The sequence below is a fragment of the Anser anser genome (genome assembly GCF_964211835.1).
Source record: "Anser anser genome assembly, chromosome: 15".
NCBI lineage: Eukaryota > Metazoa > Chordata > Aves > Anseriformes > Anatidae > Anser > Anser anser.
This window is the reverse complement of record NC_139736.1, coordinates 5,113,050-5,131,501: the sequence shown is the minus strand read 5'-3', so window position 1 is coordinate 5,131,501 and position 18,452 is coordinate 5,113,050. Positions and strand designations below refer to the sequence as shown.

Genomic DNA, 18,452 nt, shown 5'->3' with positions numbered 1-18,452 from the left:
CAGCAGCGGGCCGAGGTGCTCCTTGCCTGTGCTAGGACAGGAAGGCTTGCAGCTTTGCCAGCCCTCGGGCTCTGCAAGAAGGTGACATCCATGTGGTACAGCTGCTGCTATGCTTGGGAGATCGCAAGCGTGCCACATGAGCTGTTCCCAGGTTGCAGACCAGAGCAGGGATGAGCTTACCCTTTTGTTTAAATCAGCAGTGCTAATGAAGAAATGCCACGAAGAACTGTGAAAGAAGCGTGACCAGAGAGGGGATGGACGTGCAGGAGAAGAGGTGCCGATGACCTTTCTCGTGGTATCAGGTGCCTCTATCTGTTTCCATTTCCCTCTCTCAACCTTTGCGTGCCTTATTGATTTCAGACTGTATATATTTTGGCTCTTGGGTAAATCAGAAGTATTTGCCACCTAGAATAATTATGCTGAGAGTATAAAGCTTTGTACAAAGGCTTCAGTGACCTTTAGCTAATGGGAAATCGATGAACCAAGTGTATGCAAGCCTTTCCAAGCGCTGGGTAATGCTGCGCATGGTGGGGACCCAACCTGGCATAACCCAGGTATCCAATACCAGTTCTGGGCACGCAGATCTTCTGGGTAAAGGTTCTTATATCAGGTCAGCATGACCTGGACTTGTGTTTCATGGTTATTATTACATAATATTGTGTTTGTAAGAAGGTACGTATTTATATATAAAGTCAGGTGTCAGAATCGACCCACAGGTGAGCACATCTGAGCTGCTTAAGCAAATTCAATAAACTTTTTGTAAGGTGAAATGCAGGTAAGTTCTGGCCTTCTGTTTCCTATAAGCAGAGGATCATTTTTCATGATTACAGTTGGTGTGTTGCAATGGACCATCAGCTCTAGGACGGTCGCTCCTCCCTGCTACCGCAGCTTCGTCCCCTCCAGCCCTCCTGAGCGGGCCCCAGCTGTGTCCTGGGGATGCTCGTGTTGTGCAACCTCCCGGCGGTTATTGCAGTGGGTGTGGGTGTCCCTCCAGCTCCGTGTCCCCAGGCCAGCTTGCTTTTTTCCTGTTCCAGCTACTGTCAGCAGCCAGAGGGAACTGAGTGCCTGTGGCCAGTCTTCGCTGTGGGATCCGGGTCCCTGTAGTGAGTCCCCAGTTAGTGGGGCTGGGAGCTACTGCTAATCCCTGCTTCGAAATGGTGCAGTCGGGATTGTGTTGGTTTTCCCTCTTCTCTTTTAAAGTCCTCAAATCTGAGCTTTCTGGCCCTTTTCTGGAATTCTCAAAATAGTGTCAGGTTTTTCTTCCAAGACCTGCCTGCCAGCTGCAACAAGGGAAAGAATACAGCGTGTGGTGGATAGTGAGACTCGGAGTTATTCAGCAGGTGCTGCCAAAACAAGGCATTTCTGGGATTGGTTTTGCATTGCATATTGCTTTTCCTGGGGAAAGGCAGGGTGATAGGAGCCAGTGTGAAACCAAAAGCCCTTTGTAAGACTGGAATGAGCCATGTTTCTGTGCCACCCCGCAGCTCCAGCTGGAGGCAGAGCAGCAAGATGAAGCTGCTGGGGTAAAATCCCCTTCACCTCCCGAAACTGGTCCCCCAGCACAGCCATTGCTCCAGGCAGCGGTTTCTGGGAGCAAATCTGGTTTTTGTTGTGGTCGTGGTGTGTTTTGTTGTTGTTGCTGTTTTTTTGTTTTTTTTTTTTTTAAAAAAAAGCAAAGTTTCTGTCATCGGCAAGTGAGAATGTGAATTCAAGATGTCGGGGCTGGCTCCAGATGCTGTTGCAGTTCGCATTTATTACATTTTTTAGAGCTTAGCAAAAAGGTCAGTGTGCTTGGATGCAGTTCCTCACTTTTGGAAAGTCTGCAGGTTTGGAAGTAATGCTTTTCCTTTTATTTGTAATAGGGAAACAGCCTGCTTGCAAAGCTCGCCTTTGGAAGCAAGATACCGACTGAAATCTAGCTCTCGAGTTTGTCAGCTTAGCCTGAAAAGACATCTAGGGACAAGGTGGGTTTTTTGTTTGCTTTTTTTGTTGTTGTTTGTTTGCTTTTTCGTCCCTCTCTATACAGGAAAAAGCTTTCAGCATAGATTAGGTTGCTGTTGTCAGGGTTAGCTCCTTCCTGGCGGTGCCTATTGGAAGGAAATTTCCAATACAGCCCAGTTGCCAGAGACAGATTCTTTGTTGGAACATCCTGGTGCGAGTGTTCTGACTTACAGTGACACTATTTAGTGAGAGAACACACGGAAAGTGGCTGCTTTGTTTTTAACTCCCAGCTAGATATTTTTGTGATATTTTTATTTTTTAGCCGGTGTTTGCTTTGGACAAGCCAGTCACCACACTGCAGACGTGATACTACCCGGACGTCTACAAGCCAAGTGTTTCCCCAGGACCCTTGGCTCTGTAGACCTGTGTAGTGGTGAGAATCGAAGAATCCCATCGGGATGGGGTTAAGGTGTTGGTGAACGTGGCCACGTAGCCGGAGACAACCTGCTTTTCTCTCATCTTCTCAACTTCTGCCTCCTGAGAGGCAGACGCTCTGTGTTTACCTCCGGGATCTCATTTGGTGCCCTCCGTGTCTTTGCACAGCGCTGAGCCCGGAGGTCGAACCGACATTTTTCCCCTATAAAAATGGGGAAAATGGACGTGTTTGGCTTGATCTGCTGCCTGACCCTGGCAAGGCATTTCTAAAGCTGTTTTTGCTGCTGCAGCTCTCTGCCCAGCAGCTGCAGGGCTTGACGACGTGGCGCAGGCATGGCTCTTCCCAGCCCTTTTTAGACAGCTACCCAAAGATAGCCGGAGCTGGATTTGTATTTGTTTTTCTTCTTTTCTTGTTTGGTCTAAACCAACAGGGGATATTTCCCCCCCCCCCCCCCAAAAGAGCAGCAGTGTTTGGTTTGAGAAAGGATGAGGTCAAGAAAAGACAGGAAGAGGCTGTCTCATTGTGTTTTCGGCTGTTCCACTGCGTTTCTGCACCTGCACCAGGCTTCCACTGCTGAGAACTGGGGCTCTGCCGCGCTCCCAGCACGGCGCTGATGGAGAGGAGGAAGCATCCTCACCCCTCATCCGTGTCGTGGGTTTTTCTTGTCGCTCTGTCATCACCTCCAGAGTTAAATCCCGAGCCCACCTGGGTCCCTGCAAGGTCTCTGGAGCATCTCCGAGCCGGCTGCTCATGCTGCATTGCCCACCATAGCAGACACCAGCTCCATCCCAAATGGATGGACCTGAAATCCTAAATAGAATGGTGATGAATTAGATTCTCAGCAGGATTTTTCTAGCTCGGAGCTGTATCGCCACAGTTTGTAGATTTTCCACTTCTGCAGTGAACGTGGGGATGATTTTGCCTTGTGTGCTACAGAGCTGCTCTTAGGATCAGGGCATTGATGAAGCAACTGGGGTTGAATTAAATGAAGGCAAAGCTGTGGCTCCTTTGGCAGATTTTAAGGCTCCCTTCCCTTTTGTGACAAATCTTAGGTTTTTCCCCAGCAAAGTTTTCTGTGGAAAAAAAAAAGAAAAAAAAAAAAGAAAAAAAGAGACTTCTCAAAATGAATGGTTTAAAAATAAAAGAGAAGGAAGGGAAAGCAATTTGCAGATTGTGTTTCTGGACTGTTTCAACAGCAGTTTAATACAAATAAGACCCACATGCCTGAATGTGTTGGGGTTGCCTTTGTGGTGCCTTTTCTGAGAACAGAGATAACTGCAAGTGTGAAAATGTCGACACAAAGGGTTTTCCGTTCTTCATTCTGCAACTGGGTTGTGCCCTGATCCCCAGTGAGTCACTGGTCTGCTTGGGGCCTCTGATTTTCCTGGGGTTACAACTGCAAGCATGGTCCTAAGGATTTGGAAAAGTTCTTGTGCCAGACGGATACCAAGAATTACTGGAAGTGTATTTAGGTTAATGGCTGCAGCAATTAAAAGGTTTATGTTATTTGCTACCTCGGGCTGTGGTTACAAGGCAAGTTAAGCAAATGTTTGGGTTGCTGCTGCAGGGCCAGCAAGAAGGTACTGACCCATTAAATGTCTGCTTCCACTGGACATCTCGTACAGAGGTTTTGTTTATGCTAGTTGTCTTTAATTTAAACCACGCATATATGGTAGGTCAGTACATGGCAATCAAAACATTGTATATTGCAGGATGTGTGGTACGTGCTCCAGAGCGCTGTACAAATGCTTGTCTGCATGGGGTAGGCTCTGGATTTCAATAGCTTGCTGGGCAGGTCAATGGTAAGTTAACAGCTTTGAGTCCTATTGGCACTTGGTGGGATTTCCTTTGACTTAGGAAAATGCAGTGTGGCTCAAGCAGGCTTTTCTTCTGCCAAATAATTATTTTCCTATATGTTTTTCCTATTGCTGCTTTAGCTTTGCCTGCTCTGCCTGTTTTAAAGGTTGAGGCGGGGTAGTGCCTGTTCTCCTTCCCTGCTCCCCACGCAGGCACATTTCGGGGAGTACCACAGCCGGAGACCTTGCAGTCTGTGCCGTTTGAGAGTGCTAGATACTCAGGTCTTTTACACCAGCTATTTGCCCTGTGTTTAGTCTAGCAGCGTTCAAGATTATGGTGAGCAATTGGAGCCGGGAGAGGACTTCAGAGATGATGGAGAAGAAAAGTTATTCCAAGAAACTGATATACTCTCAGGAGCCTCAGGGGCAGCAAAAGAGAGAATAGAAATAGGTTATCTAAAGCCTAGGCAAATAAAATATTCTTATTATAACTCAATGGGATCCATGCCAGCTCTCTGTAAGCAATATTTCTCTTTGCATCTTGCTCTACCAGTTAATTGGACATCTATTATTTCATGATTTCAGCAGGAAACATAGCCTGAGTGATGACTTTGGTACCCAGCCCAGCACCACTGTGCACTTTCAGAGCCCTGCATTGTGGAAGTGCTTCCAGTCACTCTCTGTTCCTTCTCCAAATGTGTATGCGAGCTGTCAGAGCTTCTCGGTGACATTTCCAAGGGACAGCGGCTCCACGACATGCTCCTCCAGCAGGCAGCTCCCTCCGTGATGCTCAGGACCCTGTGAGGACGGACGTGGAGGCAGCTCCTCCTTCCCCATCTCGTGCTCCTCTCCTTGCCCTGCCTGAGGACGAGTCGTGTTTGGGCACTGGGAGGACAGAGCCGTGCTCTCCATGACGGGAGGTGGGAGTCCAGCTGGTCCCCCGGTGCCCAGTTCTCTCTGCCAGCCTATTTCAGCCACAGTTATATCCAGAAGTGTCCGTGGAAGCAGCTAATTTTAATTCCCCTACTTTTTTTTCATGATCATGATTTTGTAAACAAGTTTATTCACCCTACCCGCCTGGCTCTGGGCTTTATCCGCACGCAGCCAGGGAGCACAAACCGAAGTCTGAGCGCAGTCATAGCTGCCCGCCCGGATGCTCCTAATGAATTGTTTGCAGGCAAGCTTCAGACCTGCAATTACACTCAGAAATTATTCAGCAAATAGTTTTGAATAATGAATCCCTTTGAGAAATTTGAGTTGCTTTGCGGGCAGATTCCAGACGGAGAACATGCTCGGAAGTCTCATTTTTTAACACATTTTCCCCTCCGTTTGCCAAGCCGTGGGGTTGGCATAGTATCCCTTTCCGATACCTTCATGTAGGACTAAACTGCTCCACCAGGCACATGCGTGGTGCATGCTGAGAGTGCCTACTCGTGTCTCCTGCTCTAAAAGAGAGGCACAGGCACCGTGTGCCCCCAAGTCCCCTCATATCCCCCCTCGATGGGGGTCTTCACCTGTAGATGCTACCAGCAGCGCAGAGCATCAAGGGTCAGGGAGCAGGACCCTGCTGGTTATCCCCTCTTTCAGCCAATATTTACCTGTATGATCTACAAAATGAGCCTTAAATTGCTGTGGTGCCTTTGGGCCAAGGGGCTGTAGAAGTGTAAAGATCTGGGAGAGAATTTGAGAGAGAATTCCTCCTAAAGGAGGAGGAAAAAGCAGCTTGCGAGGTGAAGTTTCTGCGGGTTCGTTCCAGCTCCCTCCCGCCAGGCTGCGCGGTGAAGCGTGGTGCTGATGGTTTCTGGCTGGGGGGATGGAGAGATTTGGCAGGGAAGGCAGAAATAAATGACTGACAACCTTTTGCAGGCTGAGACTGCTCCATCCGTGCGTCACATCGAGGGGCTGATTACTGTGGAATAAGAAGGTGGTCCTTGCCAGCAGGGAAATCTGAGGGCAAGGAGCCGAGGACATGAGGACACGTGCGATTTGGCACAAGATCCTGATGGGTAAATATTGGGGCCTGTCACTCACACGGCCTTAAAGATGCTGTGTCCCCTAGAAGTGATGGAGAGCAGTGGGATTCTCCCCTTCATCAGACAAGCCTCATGGGGTCGAGCTGCATCTGTGGGGCTGGGGAACTTTCATGGCAAAAGAGCAAGATTTGGGAGGCTGTGAGGGGTGTCCTCTTTGTGCATGGTCTCTTGCAGGTATGGAGATCCATAAAAAAGCAGGTGGCATTGCCACAGCAGTAGGGTTTGTGCCTCCTCACTGGTTATTCTGCAGGACCCGTCTCCAGGTCACCCACCAGCTCTGGGTTGAATTCCCACTAAACCAGGGCTGTTCCGGCCTGCTGGGGATCTGCCTCCGTGAACACAGCAGCTGCTCCTTCCCCACCCCAAAGGGGATGTGGGAGGAGGAGAGGGGACCCACGTTGGGAAAACCACCAAGGGCCATGTCCCCAGAGCCGAGTTACACAAGGCACAGCGATATATGGAGAAACCACCCTGGCAAAACGTTTCTTTCCTCATTTTGGAGACACTGGCAGGCAAGGCCAGTGGCGGTGCTGGAGCAAGAGGCTTGCAAACAGCCGTGGTTCACGTGCCACGCATTTGTTTGTCCCGTGCCCGTTGCAAGGAGCCAGCATATCTTTGTAAATAGCGAGGCTCTTCTCTGACCAGGTGCCGGTGTTTGCATATTTGGAGCACTATGGCCACAATCTGTCAGCGGGAGAGCAGCTATGAAGGAAAAAGCTCTGGACGTTCGTACGCAAATACCTCAGCCTGGAGGTAGGGCAGGAATAGAAATTCACCCGTGTCCCTGCTGGGCTCTCTGCTATTAGGTTTGCAAATTCCTTATTTTTAGCTGCGTCTGAAAAACACCCCAACCTCCCACAGCCCCTTCCAACGGGGACGGGCGAGACGCGAAATTCCCTTCCTCGGGATGCTTTGCCACCTAGTGCCCAGCCGGGGAACCTCAGCCACAGCCTGCTCTGGGCAAAAGCACCAGGGGTGGCTTTTTTTGGAAGAGCATGAATATTTTTGGAGAGCTAGGTGATACAACAGCTTGGATTTAGGGACTTCCGTGTGTGAGACTTGGTGGTAGTCAACAGCACTTACAGGTGTCTCATTTATGATAGACTTCAAAATCCTAAATCGTCCCACTGTTGTCGTTCCCATTCTGCCTCTGAAAAGGTGGTGGTGGAAAGAGTGACTTTGTGGTGGAAGAGAGACGACTTCGGACAGAAAAACCTGTCCTAAAGGAGCCTCCCAGAAGCGTTCCTCTGGCACCTGGAGGATGCTCCTGGGGAGACAGGCACCCAGGGGAGGTGCTGTGCCACCTGGGGAACCAGGCTGCCTGCTTCCACCATCAGCTGTCATCACGGTATCAAGCTCTGTGGCTGATTTAACAGCAAGGATAGATGATTGCATGCATGTCCTCCTGCCACTTTGTATTTGCGCTGCCAAATAATCTGGTGCTGCATGCGTCCAGTGTGACCAAACACTTTTGCTTACAAGGATTAGGTTTTCAAAGCTCTTAGCCTCCTAAATACGCCAATAGGTGACTAATGGCTTCTAAGTGAACCTGAGACATACAAAGGGGCTGAGAAAAGGCAGGAAAAGGTTCAGGGCTTTGTATCATTTAAGAGCTGCAACTCTCAAGTGTTTTGAAAGTATATGTTCAATGTCTAATATTCACGTCTAATGAAAAGAAAAACCTGAAAGGAGTACCTGAAATATTTCAATTACTTTATTGATTGGTATTATGGAGCATATGTTGCTAAACCTCATTCTGTTGTGGTCCTGCAGCAACTGAAAAACAGCATCCTTGGCAAGGGTTTTTACAAGCCCTTTATTTATATTCCTCTGGTTTGCAAAACGCAGCTCTGTGGAGCTCAGCTCATGCCTATCTATTTGTCTTAAAATCGAAGTACCAAAATATCACTGTAGCAGATACACAAATCACCTCAAGTAGTATATTTCTGATGGTCTTAAAAATGGAAATAAAAAATTGCAAAGCGTGGTCATCACCAATGGCTGGAGCAAAAATAGAACCATCACTAGACGCAATTTTAAAATTATTTTGCAAGTTACAAGGTCATGCGAAGTGCAGTTTTGCTGCTTGCTTTATAAGTTCAGGTATTGGAGGAGTCTAATTCATAGCAGAGGTAAGGTTTTTCTCCCCATTAATGAAAACTGACATAAGTAATGAAATCCATGCCTATGACCTGTGAGAGACACCGAGCTTGTGCACGGGGAGGAAGCTGCAGTTCAAAACCACTGTGAAGTCATGAGAAAATCTCAGCTTGCTTTTATCTCCAGCTGGGAAATTGGGCAAAATCTAGAATTTCCTTACAGCTTACAGAATTAGTTGTCAACATAGCCCAGCTATAAATAATTCAAGTTCCATTTAGATGGAATGAAGATTCCAGTATCTCATCAAGTCATCATGAAGATAATCAGCTTGTGTCCTGTTCCATCACAAATCCCTGTGGAAATCCCCCTTGTCTTCCTTGAGACATGGTGCTGTAGTCTCAAGGCAAGCAGGCGGGGGATGCAGGGCAGTGATTGTGCTGAGGCATCAGCTGGATTTCAAAGCTGGATTCTAAAAAACAGCCCTCTCAATTTGTCTATCTGATGTATGCTACAGAAGCATGGGAATTAAATTTAGTGGCCTTTCTTTATAGAGTCTAGAGGCCGACTAATTTTAACACTGGATTCTTTTCAAGATGATTTTTAATTTGACATTTGTTTATAATGGGGATGCTTACAGAATGGCTGTGCAATGTGATTCACTGATGGACTAGGAATCCTGAGCTGTTCCTTCAGAGCTGGAAGAAGACAAAACATGACAAACCATCATTTTGGGTATTTCAGAATTCACTCTCAGGACACTAGAGCGTCTCTAGGGCACAGCGGTGTACTAACAGCCTCTCAGTAGGCCTAACGAGGTATCACATTGCAGCAGCAGACCTAGGAGGACACATGACTTCCTACTCATTTCGTATCATCTTAGGGATCTCTGCACCGACAACATCATGGAGAAGATTATTACTTCTTCAAGAGCCACAGTGATATGTGGCAGCGGAGATTAAATCCGGATATCAAACGTATGAGGCATGTAACTGAAAGCAGTCTTGCAAAAAGATTAGGGTGAAGCCATTTAGCAGAGACCAGTACCAGTCCGGCATCTTCTTGTTAAAGTAGTTTGTAGCTTCATGTTACTCAGAGATTAACACAGCTGGTAGTTCTCTAGGAGCAATGTATGACTATTTGGGAAATCTTTATCTACTCTATGAAACTTGGAAGGAAAGGATTAAGGTCATGTAGTCTTTATACGAATGCTCTGGGGCCTACTCCTGCAGAAGGAAAGTGCCTTTGAAGGGAGCGGGGACTAAGCAGGGGGGAAGTCCATGACATGCTGGGAGGCTGGGGCTTGGCAGGGGGGTGTTGGAAATCTCTGCAGACCTCGGGGCCACGGGGCAGCCAGGGCATAGGAGTCCACCTCTGTGAAGGGCCCGGTGCTTTGGTGTGTGCCAGAGATGAGGCCTGGAGCCACCAAAGAACACGAGGATTAGGCATGTTGGAAGCCCAGCACATCAGCCGAGGTGAATCCATCAGGGAGGCCTTTGCTAAGGCTTCGTGCATACCATATGCATGGCTTTTACTTTAATTCCTTCTTCTGAATGGGCCCCATGCTCTTGCCAGTGTGGGTAGAGGAAGAGCTGGTTCAAAGCATCAAAAGCAGTTGCTTAACATTTCCTTTAGATGTTCCCTTGTGTTTGCGTTTCTTGGATGTAGGAGAAATGTGCACATAGCATTTCCTAGTTAAAAGCTAGCATGGGTTTCCTCTCTTTTTACCAGAAGAGAATACGTGCCACCCTACTTTGCTATTTTCTTTGAAGACTACAGACAGAAAGAGACTGCGGAAGAGGGTCTCAGACCCGTCTGTGCTACAGTGGGATAGAGTCTGGGAGATGCAGCCAGTAGTTCTCCTGCATTTTGAAGATCCTTTTTTTTTTGTCCTGCATGCTGACGGTCCCATGGTGCAGCCTGACCCTGTTCTGCCTTTTCTGAGACATCCTTCACTTGTCTCTCTTGGAAAAAACAGAAGACAAGATTTCAATTCCTCCATTTCTCAGTTGTTTCTGTTGACACAGTAGATGGTGCCACAATGTAATGCATTTATTTGAGTGGTTTCTTATCTGGAGGCTTTTTATGTTTCCTTCGAGGACTGCATGTGCCTTATTATGCATCATAATTCCTATCCTTCCCCCTTTTTAAAGAGTTTTTTGTTGTTGTTTTTAAGATCTTAAATATTATCTCAGGAAGTAATTTATACCTTGAATTTTTCCCAGTTTTCCTCATGCTATCTAATTAGTATCACTTTTAGAGTACAAACATTTAAGAAGAAATGAAATTCTGATAATTCACATTCAAATTTACATAATAGTGTTGGATTGCTGGATTTTTTCTCTCTTTTTTTTTTTTTTTTGAGTAAAATGCAGTGCTCAGATTTTATATTGGGCCAGCCAGCATCTAATGTTGGAAAAACTGTATGGAGCAAGTGGTTTTGGAGAATGAATATTGCGAGTGAGTGCTCAGCATTCTTGGTCACATCTTGAGGGGAGTTTCGGATCTCCTTTTTCGAAGTGCTTGGCAGCATGTCTGCAGGCGCTGAGATATCCACCGCTGGTTTTATCTGTGGCTAGGATGTCAGAATAGCTAATTCCTCGCAACCAGAACTGACAGCAGAGAAACAAATGGTGACCTCCATTTCTAGCTTAGATGTCTTCTTCTGCATCAGCCTGAAAATGAGAACACCTTCTGTGTCTCGTAAATGCTTTGATAATTCAGGCTGACAATTTGTCTGCAAAAGACAGGAAAAAAAATGAGAGGAGGTTTATGGTTCTGTGGCCTTGTGGCCAAAATGCAATACTTCATTCCTGATCCTTTGTTTGCTTTTTTGTTGGAAGTTTCACCTGTGGAGCATTTGGTTTTCTGGGTCTCAAAGCACAGTTTTCCTTCAGCAGCCTGTTTAAATATTTACCTCCCCTGCCCTTCCCATCCCACCATTCTTCAAACTGGAGAAGGGAACATTTATCCAGCGGCAGACTGGAAGATGCTTTGTCTGAGTGAGTAACAAATATTTGCAGTTTAATAAAGACTGGAGCTCTCGGTCGTTGGGAACACGTATTTCAGCCTCAATTTGGAATAGGTGATGAGGTGATTACCGAACCCTGGTTGCCATGGGGAAGGGAGGAGGGTGATTGCTTTTTGATTGAAGAAACTGCGAGGCACCTACAGTAACTTATTACTAACACACACTCAAGGTGCACTTGGCATCGATGCATCTTACGGGGAGCAGCAGTCCGTCTTGCTCATGTCTAAGGAGTCAGCTTTCGCAGCGTTAGTTATTGGCGACGAAGGTCAGATTTCCACAGCTGGCTGTTCCTGTGACATCCCTCAGATTTTGTGCGGCCGTGGGAGTGATTCCCTCCGGGGCGGGTGATTGAATTTGTGAGCGAGGCTGGGCGGTACAGGGGTGCTCACAAATCAAGCAGACAGCTGGCCACATTCAGCGGGTTGCTTCAGCAGTGCTCGGCACTAGGCACCGATGTGAAATGAGAAGTGGAGGCTGAGGTCTATTAAACACATCAGATGATCGAGCTCGTGGGCTGGGGAGAAACCCCTGCAACTCCTTCACATTCAAAAATCTTTGGAGAAAAGCTGTGTCGGGGTGGTTTATGGGGTAACAAAGGGCACGGCTTGGTCTGTGAAAGCAGCACCAGACTGTGGTAGGGATGGGGCTGAGTGCGTTGTCAGGAGCTAATGGAGGGGCTGAGACAAGGGTGGTGGCTGCTCTCTGCTGGTGCTGAGAAGTGCTGAGCGCCTTCATCCTGCTGTATTCCCTCTCCTGCGTGGCATGGCTGAGGGCTGTGCTTGGCATCTTGTTTCTGTCCAAAAATGAGAAGCATTTTGGGTGCAACCATTGACAGTAGAAGCTAACTCATTCCTTCTTTACCAGTTGGCCCTGTGCTGCATGCGAGTGCAAGGCCAGCTTGTTTGCCCAGTTTCAGTGTGGGTTTCCACCCTGCTTACTGCTTCCCATGCTGGAAGCAGCCACCAAATAACCGGGGTCTTTGGAATGGCACTTAATTCTCTTATCCTTGTCCCTAATGATCAGACGGCGGTGGAGCCGCATCACAGTAATTGCGTTTGTCTCCTTCTCTGCTTTTCCTTGTAAATTTGTTCCTTGCATTTGTTTCTGGATGGCAGATGTGTTAATGGATGGCTAGTTTCAATGTGTTTATCTTTCTCGTGCTGTGTATTTTGGATATATAAGTGGTGAGAAGAGATAAGCACATAGAAACCACTTCTGCATTAATGCGAGTAATTCAGAGATTATAAATATATATGAGAGAATTTCTGTGCTTATGAGTATATTTTAATGTTTTGTTTAATGCATTGACTCTCTGGGGATGAGACAAGAAAAAAAAAACCTCATTTGTATAATTTAAGCGGCTGGCAATAAAAATAGGAGCAAAGAAAGGACAAATTAAATATCCATGCTTTCAAATATATGCAGACAGCTTGCCTTTGAGGGCCCAGCCCTTGCAACGGGGTCCTACAGCTCCAGCCCATCCTTTCCTGGACCGAAGCCTTGCACTGTGATGCCTATGGGACCCGGCATCTCCCTGGGGTGGCAGGACTGGGGCAAGTCAAGTCCCAGCACGTGCAAGGGTACGAGGGGGACATGGGGAGAGCTGCTTGGGGTTTTCCCTTTGCGAGGGCTGTGGAAAGGACAGCAGGGACTGCCAAAGCCAGTTGTACTCCCCTTCCCCCTGGGTGGACGGCAGACCTCACGTACTAATGAGGATAAAGGGTAAGACATAATGAATAGGAAATTCATCTAGTTCCCATGTTGGCTATCTGGTTCTTGGAGCCCCTCCTAGTAGAGGAGGCACACACGTACACTCCTCTAAGCACACTTCTTTATGTTCTTTCTTGCTGCTTCACCACCTTAGCTGTTTTCAGATCTGTATGTGTCTTTGTTCAGGGTCACACTCCGTGGTCTCACCCCTCTAGTTGCAGATTTCTTTTATTCCAGAACAGCATGCCAAGGAATAATAATAATACAAAATAATGCTTAACTTTTCTCACAGTTGAGAAAGGTCTTGGGAAAACAAAACAAAACAAAACAACCCCAGCAATAATCTATCAAAACATTCCCCATGGGCAAAAGCTGCTTAACTGAGCACGCTTAAGCTTATCAGCAAAAATGAAACTCTACTTTTCTCTTTCTCACTCCTTTTGAGCCCTTTTCATCAGCAGAAAACATCTCTGTCCCTGCAGAGCAGGATACAGACCTTCCTCAAAGAGTGCCATGCCCTGAGGACTTCCTCCAGTCGATTCCAATTGCAGACCTGGAAAAAGTCTCTGGATTATTGGCCATACCTCTGTGCTACAAGATCAGGCAGCAAGTGATGCCTCTGGCTGCCTGGCTAGTTCAGTGCTTTGTTCTACAGCTTCGAGTTTGCAGATAAGAAGTTCAGGATCTGGCTGTTGGGTTGCACTGTAGCCTGGCAGCCAGATGAAGAAGGAGATTTCCCCGTGTCCTGGTGGTTCTCTCCTGGCAGAGGGCAAGGATGTGCAGCTGCTCCTTCACCACCACCCGGACCCCTGCACCCATCACTGCCCCTGCTTTCCCAGGTTTTGCTTATTGCTCGCTGGAGCTAAAGGTTCAGGAAAGAGTTTGCTGTTGCTAGGAGTTCTGGCATCGTGCCCTGCACTAAAGCTTTGCTGTTTCCATGACAATTATATCAGCATTCTGGCTTCTGGGCCGTCCTGCCTTGACTTCGGGAAGGGAATCTGGGAGATGAGATCAAGAAGAGAATTTTTGTGTTCTACTTGAAAGAGAAGATGTTCCCACCCTAAAGAGCCTTCCTGCACTGTGCTTGCAGACCCAAGGCTGTGGAGGGTTTCTCTTTTGGGACCTGTGTCTGTGTGGATCCATTTAACTCTCCTGCAGTCTGGATGTGCCTGTCCTGTGTGACATGATATTGTCTAAGCCATGAATTTCCATTCACAACCTGTGGCCACACAGATATTCACTGGGTTTTTTTTGGAGGGACCATGCTATTTTGATATGCCTATACCGTTACTGGCAGAGAAGTATCCTTATATATAAATATTGATTATTCCTCAAGTGTAAAAGAAAAGCCCATAGAGACGGAAACCTATTTCATCTTCATTATCTTAATTTTCACTGCAAGGGGCTGCTGCATTGGTTCCAGGAAATGGTGACCACAAGAAGGGTCTTCACACCCAACACAGCGAATGGATGGGAGGTTCCCCGGAGGACACAGTTGCCCATTTTGGCCCCTGAGGGTCCCTGTGGAACAAGCAGGTGCCTGAAAAACATCCAGTCTTGAGACTTGAAGGTTACCTCAAAACTGTAACAAGAATTTCACTTTTCTGCAGGGAGAAAAATGAAAGCATTGCAGTTCAGACCTCTTGGAAAAACCTAATGTGGTATTTATTTCAGGTATAAATTTGGATATATAAAAATGGCACCTTTGTTCTCAGCCTGCGGTGCTGGATCCAGCTCTGACTTGTAAATTAGGAGTGGATCCTTTAAGTCAGTGGAATTACGGCAGCCGATATGACAGCAGCCTCACCTTGACAGTATTTCGTTCACCGTGGGCTTCGCTGTAAGCTCCTGCTGGTATAAATCAGAGGAAACGCTGCTGAAGTCAACCCTGGTGGAGAGGGAATGAAAGAGAAGGCAATCTGTGTGCTTTCAGGCAGCAGATAGCGTCTGCACGCCCTCCTGCCACAAAGGAGGCTTGGGCGTGCGGCGCGGGGGAGGCAGCATCCCGCCGCCTCGCTGAGCACCCGGGTCCGTGATGAAATGATGGCACCAAAAACATCTCGGCACCAACCCCAGGCTGGAGACAGGGCTCAGAAAAACCCCGCGTGGTGCTTGCTCTGATGCTTTCCCCACCCGTGTCCCCTCCTGCTCTCCAAGGAGTGGGCTGAAGCTTTACACCCCGAGGATTTAGGAGGATTTTCGCTGCTTTTCTCTGCCTGTTGCACATCCTCTCCTTGAGGCGTTTCTGCCAGAGGCTGTGCCAGGTCGTTAGATTTTGAAGGAGAACATCCCAGCCTTCACTGAGACTTTGTGAGTCAGCCCACTCCGAGTACTGATCCACGCTGTGAGGCTGTGTAGGAACTCCGTGTTTTCCCCTGTGCTACACAGACCCCAAAAGAACAGCCTTAACGGGCAGAACTGCTGGATGGAGCCTGAGGAAAAGCAGGGTCAGCTCTCGGCTCAGCTCGTGGCTGAGCCACCACGGCTTGGGCAATTACACCGACGTCTCAGGTGCAGGTCCCAGTAGCTGTGGCTGGATGAGCACGTTCCTGCTGGAAATGATCTTCCTCTGGGCATGTGGCTTGTGAGATCCTTGGGCTGCCTCTGGTACCGATTGCTGCAGATTTAATAGTGTTATTAGTTTAGCTGGTCAGACCTTTATCAGGACAGATTAGCAGGTGTATGAGAGCTGTAATATCCTTGCCAGCACTATTTCTTCCCCAGTAATTGCCTTAAGACGGTTTCATCTCCCTGTCTGGGTTTGCTTTGCTTTCATTCCCTTTTTTTATTCTTTAGCTTATTTCCTGAATGTTGTGCCACGTTTTCCTTCCTCACGCTGAGAAATAACAGCTCGCGACTTGTGAGCACCAGATAATGGGGAACGTCTGCCCGAGCGCCCGTTCGCACAGATCTTTAATTCAGCAGCCCCGGCCTTGTGGCGAGTGGCTGAGGAGAGGGAAGCGGTGACTGACTGCAAACACCTCAAGTGGAAATTGAAAAAAAAAGGCAAAAAGGCTGGGCAGCATCTGTGGCCTGTGCAGCCACACAGAGACACTGGGGCAGCATCAGCCTGGGGGGGCATTGCAGCCGCCCTCTTCAAGCTCCCCCTCACTGCAGTGATCAGAAATGATGGCTGGTTTAATTTTTCCGTCCTCCTCGGTGCTCGGAGGTGCAGGGCTGGGAGATGCTGCTTGGACGAGTACCAAAACCCCACCTCCTGCAGAGGCAGGGAGAGGCCAAGCGGGCAGGCACACGGGACAGCCAGGGCCAGGGCATCAGCAGTGCTGACTGCTCACTTCTCTGCAAATTGGACCCAGAGAGCCTGGCACGGTGCTGCGACTGGGAAATGCCTGTCTGATTAAGGAATGATTAAGGCTTGGCTATCCTATCCTGTCCTGCACACAGCGTCTTGTGCTCCACAGCGTCTGCCTGTTGTCATAAAAACTGAGAGAGACAGGGGCGAGGCATACGGGGGCAAGCAATTAATTCCTGGATCTTTTAGAAGCTCAGGTGCAGAAATATTTCATGTGGATGCTTTAAAACACAGCCTCCTCGGATAATTCCCCCCCCCCCCCAGTTTGCAACACAAACCAGCTGTTTTATTCAGAGTGCAAGGAAGTAAGAGGAAAAGGTTGGGCATGGAAAACCCTTGAAATCAAGGGCCGTGCTGCAGCTCTGTGGGATCCCCACGCAGTGAGGGTGACCACAAGGTAAGCAGGGCCCCTGCTCTGGTCCCTTCACTTGTGTGCTCCAGGCACTGCTTTCTTCTGGGGGTTTCTTGCAGTCAGCAGAACACCAAGCAGGAAGACGCTGGTCTAGATTCCTCCCTTGGAAAAAATGTTCTCTGCAAGTGCTGAATCTGCCTTTATTGCTGAAATATTTTTAAATGATTACTTTAATAAAAAATTAATGAAATAAGTGACGGGACTGCCTCATAACCTTTAGTGAGCGGTACCCCTCTAAGGCAGAAAGCACCGTCCTTTCCTCTCCAGAGAGAACACCTACCCCAGCGCAGCTCTCCCTCTGCCCCAGATCAGGTTTTCCCAACAGGTCCAAGCTCAGAGTGAAATCCTGAAATTAGGGCAGCCAGGAGCAGGCTGGCGAGGAAGTGTGGGAGCAGGCAGCAGCATGAAGCTCCACTGATTTGCAGCTGCCTTGGGTTAGCACTGAGTCCCGGGACTTCACCTAAAGATATTTAGCAGGCAGAGAAAGCAAGTGCTGCAGCTTCTGTGCCCCAGGGGCTGACCTAACCAGCACTCATTCGTTCCTAGGGAGTTTGGGAAAGATTCCTGTGTCTGCCAGGCAAGCAGCACTTCTGCGGATGCTGACTCTTTCCCGAAGGGCTCTGGTGATCTCTTTGGTTGTACCTGCTCATAGCTGCTCTTGTTTGTACTTCTAGGAGCCTCCGGTGATTTGTTTTTGTGCTGAATATAATTACAAAGTTAAACTGAGCTACACTGATTTTCCCTAGAAAATTTGCACTGGTAGTTCTCTGCTTACAACGACAGAGACATCACAAAACACTGGAAGCTCAAGCATCTCCTGCACTCTCCCTGTTTGTTTAATGGTTTCAAGTCAGGGCAGGTGTTGGTGGATGGGGTGTGCTGTGGTGTGGGAGGAGACCCCGGAGCCACGCTCAGGGCTGCTGATGTTGCAGATAACCCACCAGCCAGATTCCACCTGATTTTGAGTCCCAGCATCAACAAAGCATAACATGCAATGTACCAACAGGCAGCAGTTTCCCTTCGGAGGAGATTCTTCTTTCTGGGGTGCTGAGGATTGCTGCAGCAAAGGTGCTGACCCACCGAGAGGGCTGACAAATATTAAAAGAGGGCCAGAGCTGTTATTTCTGTTTCGCTGCACCGGAGGAGGCACCGGGTACTGTCCGCTGGGACTCCTCGGGCTTTCGCTCTGCAAGGGCCTGAGTGAGCATTTCTCACCCGTGCTGCATCAGCGGTAATGTGTCCTCCCTCCCGGTGGCTGTGTCCTGCGAAGTTTCACTCTTGATCAACTTAGACCATCTCTGAAGCCATCCCCTGCTCTCCTGCTCTTTAAAACAAAACTCAGACTAATGTGGGCCTTTTTTTTTTTTTTCCTGTTTTAGGAATGTAAGAGCAGTTGAATGGGATGGACCAAAGCGTGCTGAGCCCAGCATCCTGCTTCCACGGTAAGTCGATAGCAGCCTGGGGGAGGAGTAAGAGCTGTATTTATAGGTTATAGACCTGATGCCCTCTATGCCACAGGTTTAATCATTGCTTTTAATAGCCCTCGGCGGCCCTTTTTGCTGTGAACACTCCAGTCTCCCCTTGAAGCCTTTGTATGGCTCTCAGCCCTCAGCACCTCCCCTGCCAGTGAGCTCCCGCTGCTGCTCGGGGGGGGACGAGGGGCTGCCTTGCCCTGCCACATGC

The 18,452-nt window shown here is 48.3% G+C and overlaps 1 long non-coding RNA gene across 2 annotated transcripts in view; it reads left to right on the top strand.

Annotated features, from left to right (window-relative positions):
- Positions 1–312: 312 nt before the first annotated feature.
- Positions 313–18,452, top strand: part of LOC310882201 — a 33,037-nt gene continuing 14,897 nt past the window's right edge. The window contains exons 1-4 of one of the 2 annotated variants that reach the window (XR_014572837.1): positions 313–1,781; positions 1,863–1,964; positions 4,759–6,959; positions 18,149–18,211. This is a non-coding gene — a long non-coding RNA (uncharacterized lncRNA). Of the gene's footprint in view, positions 1,965–4,758; positions 6,960–18,148; positions 18,212–18,452 lie in introns of both variants that reach the window. The other variant, XR_014572838.1, reaches the window with a different exon arrangement.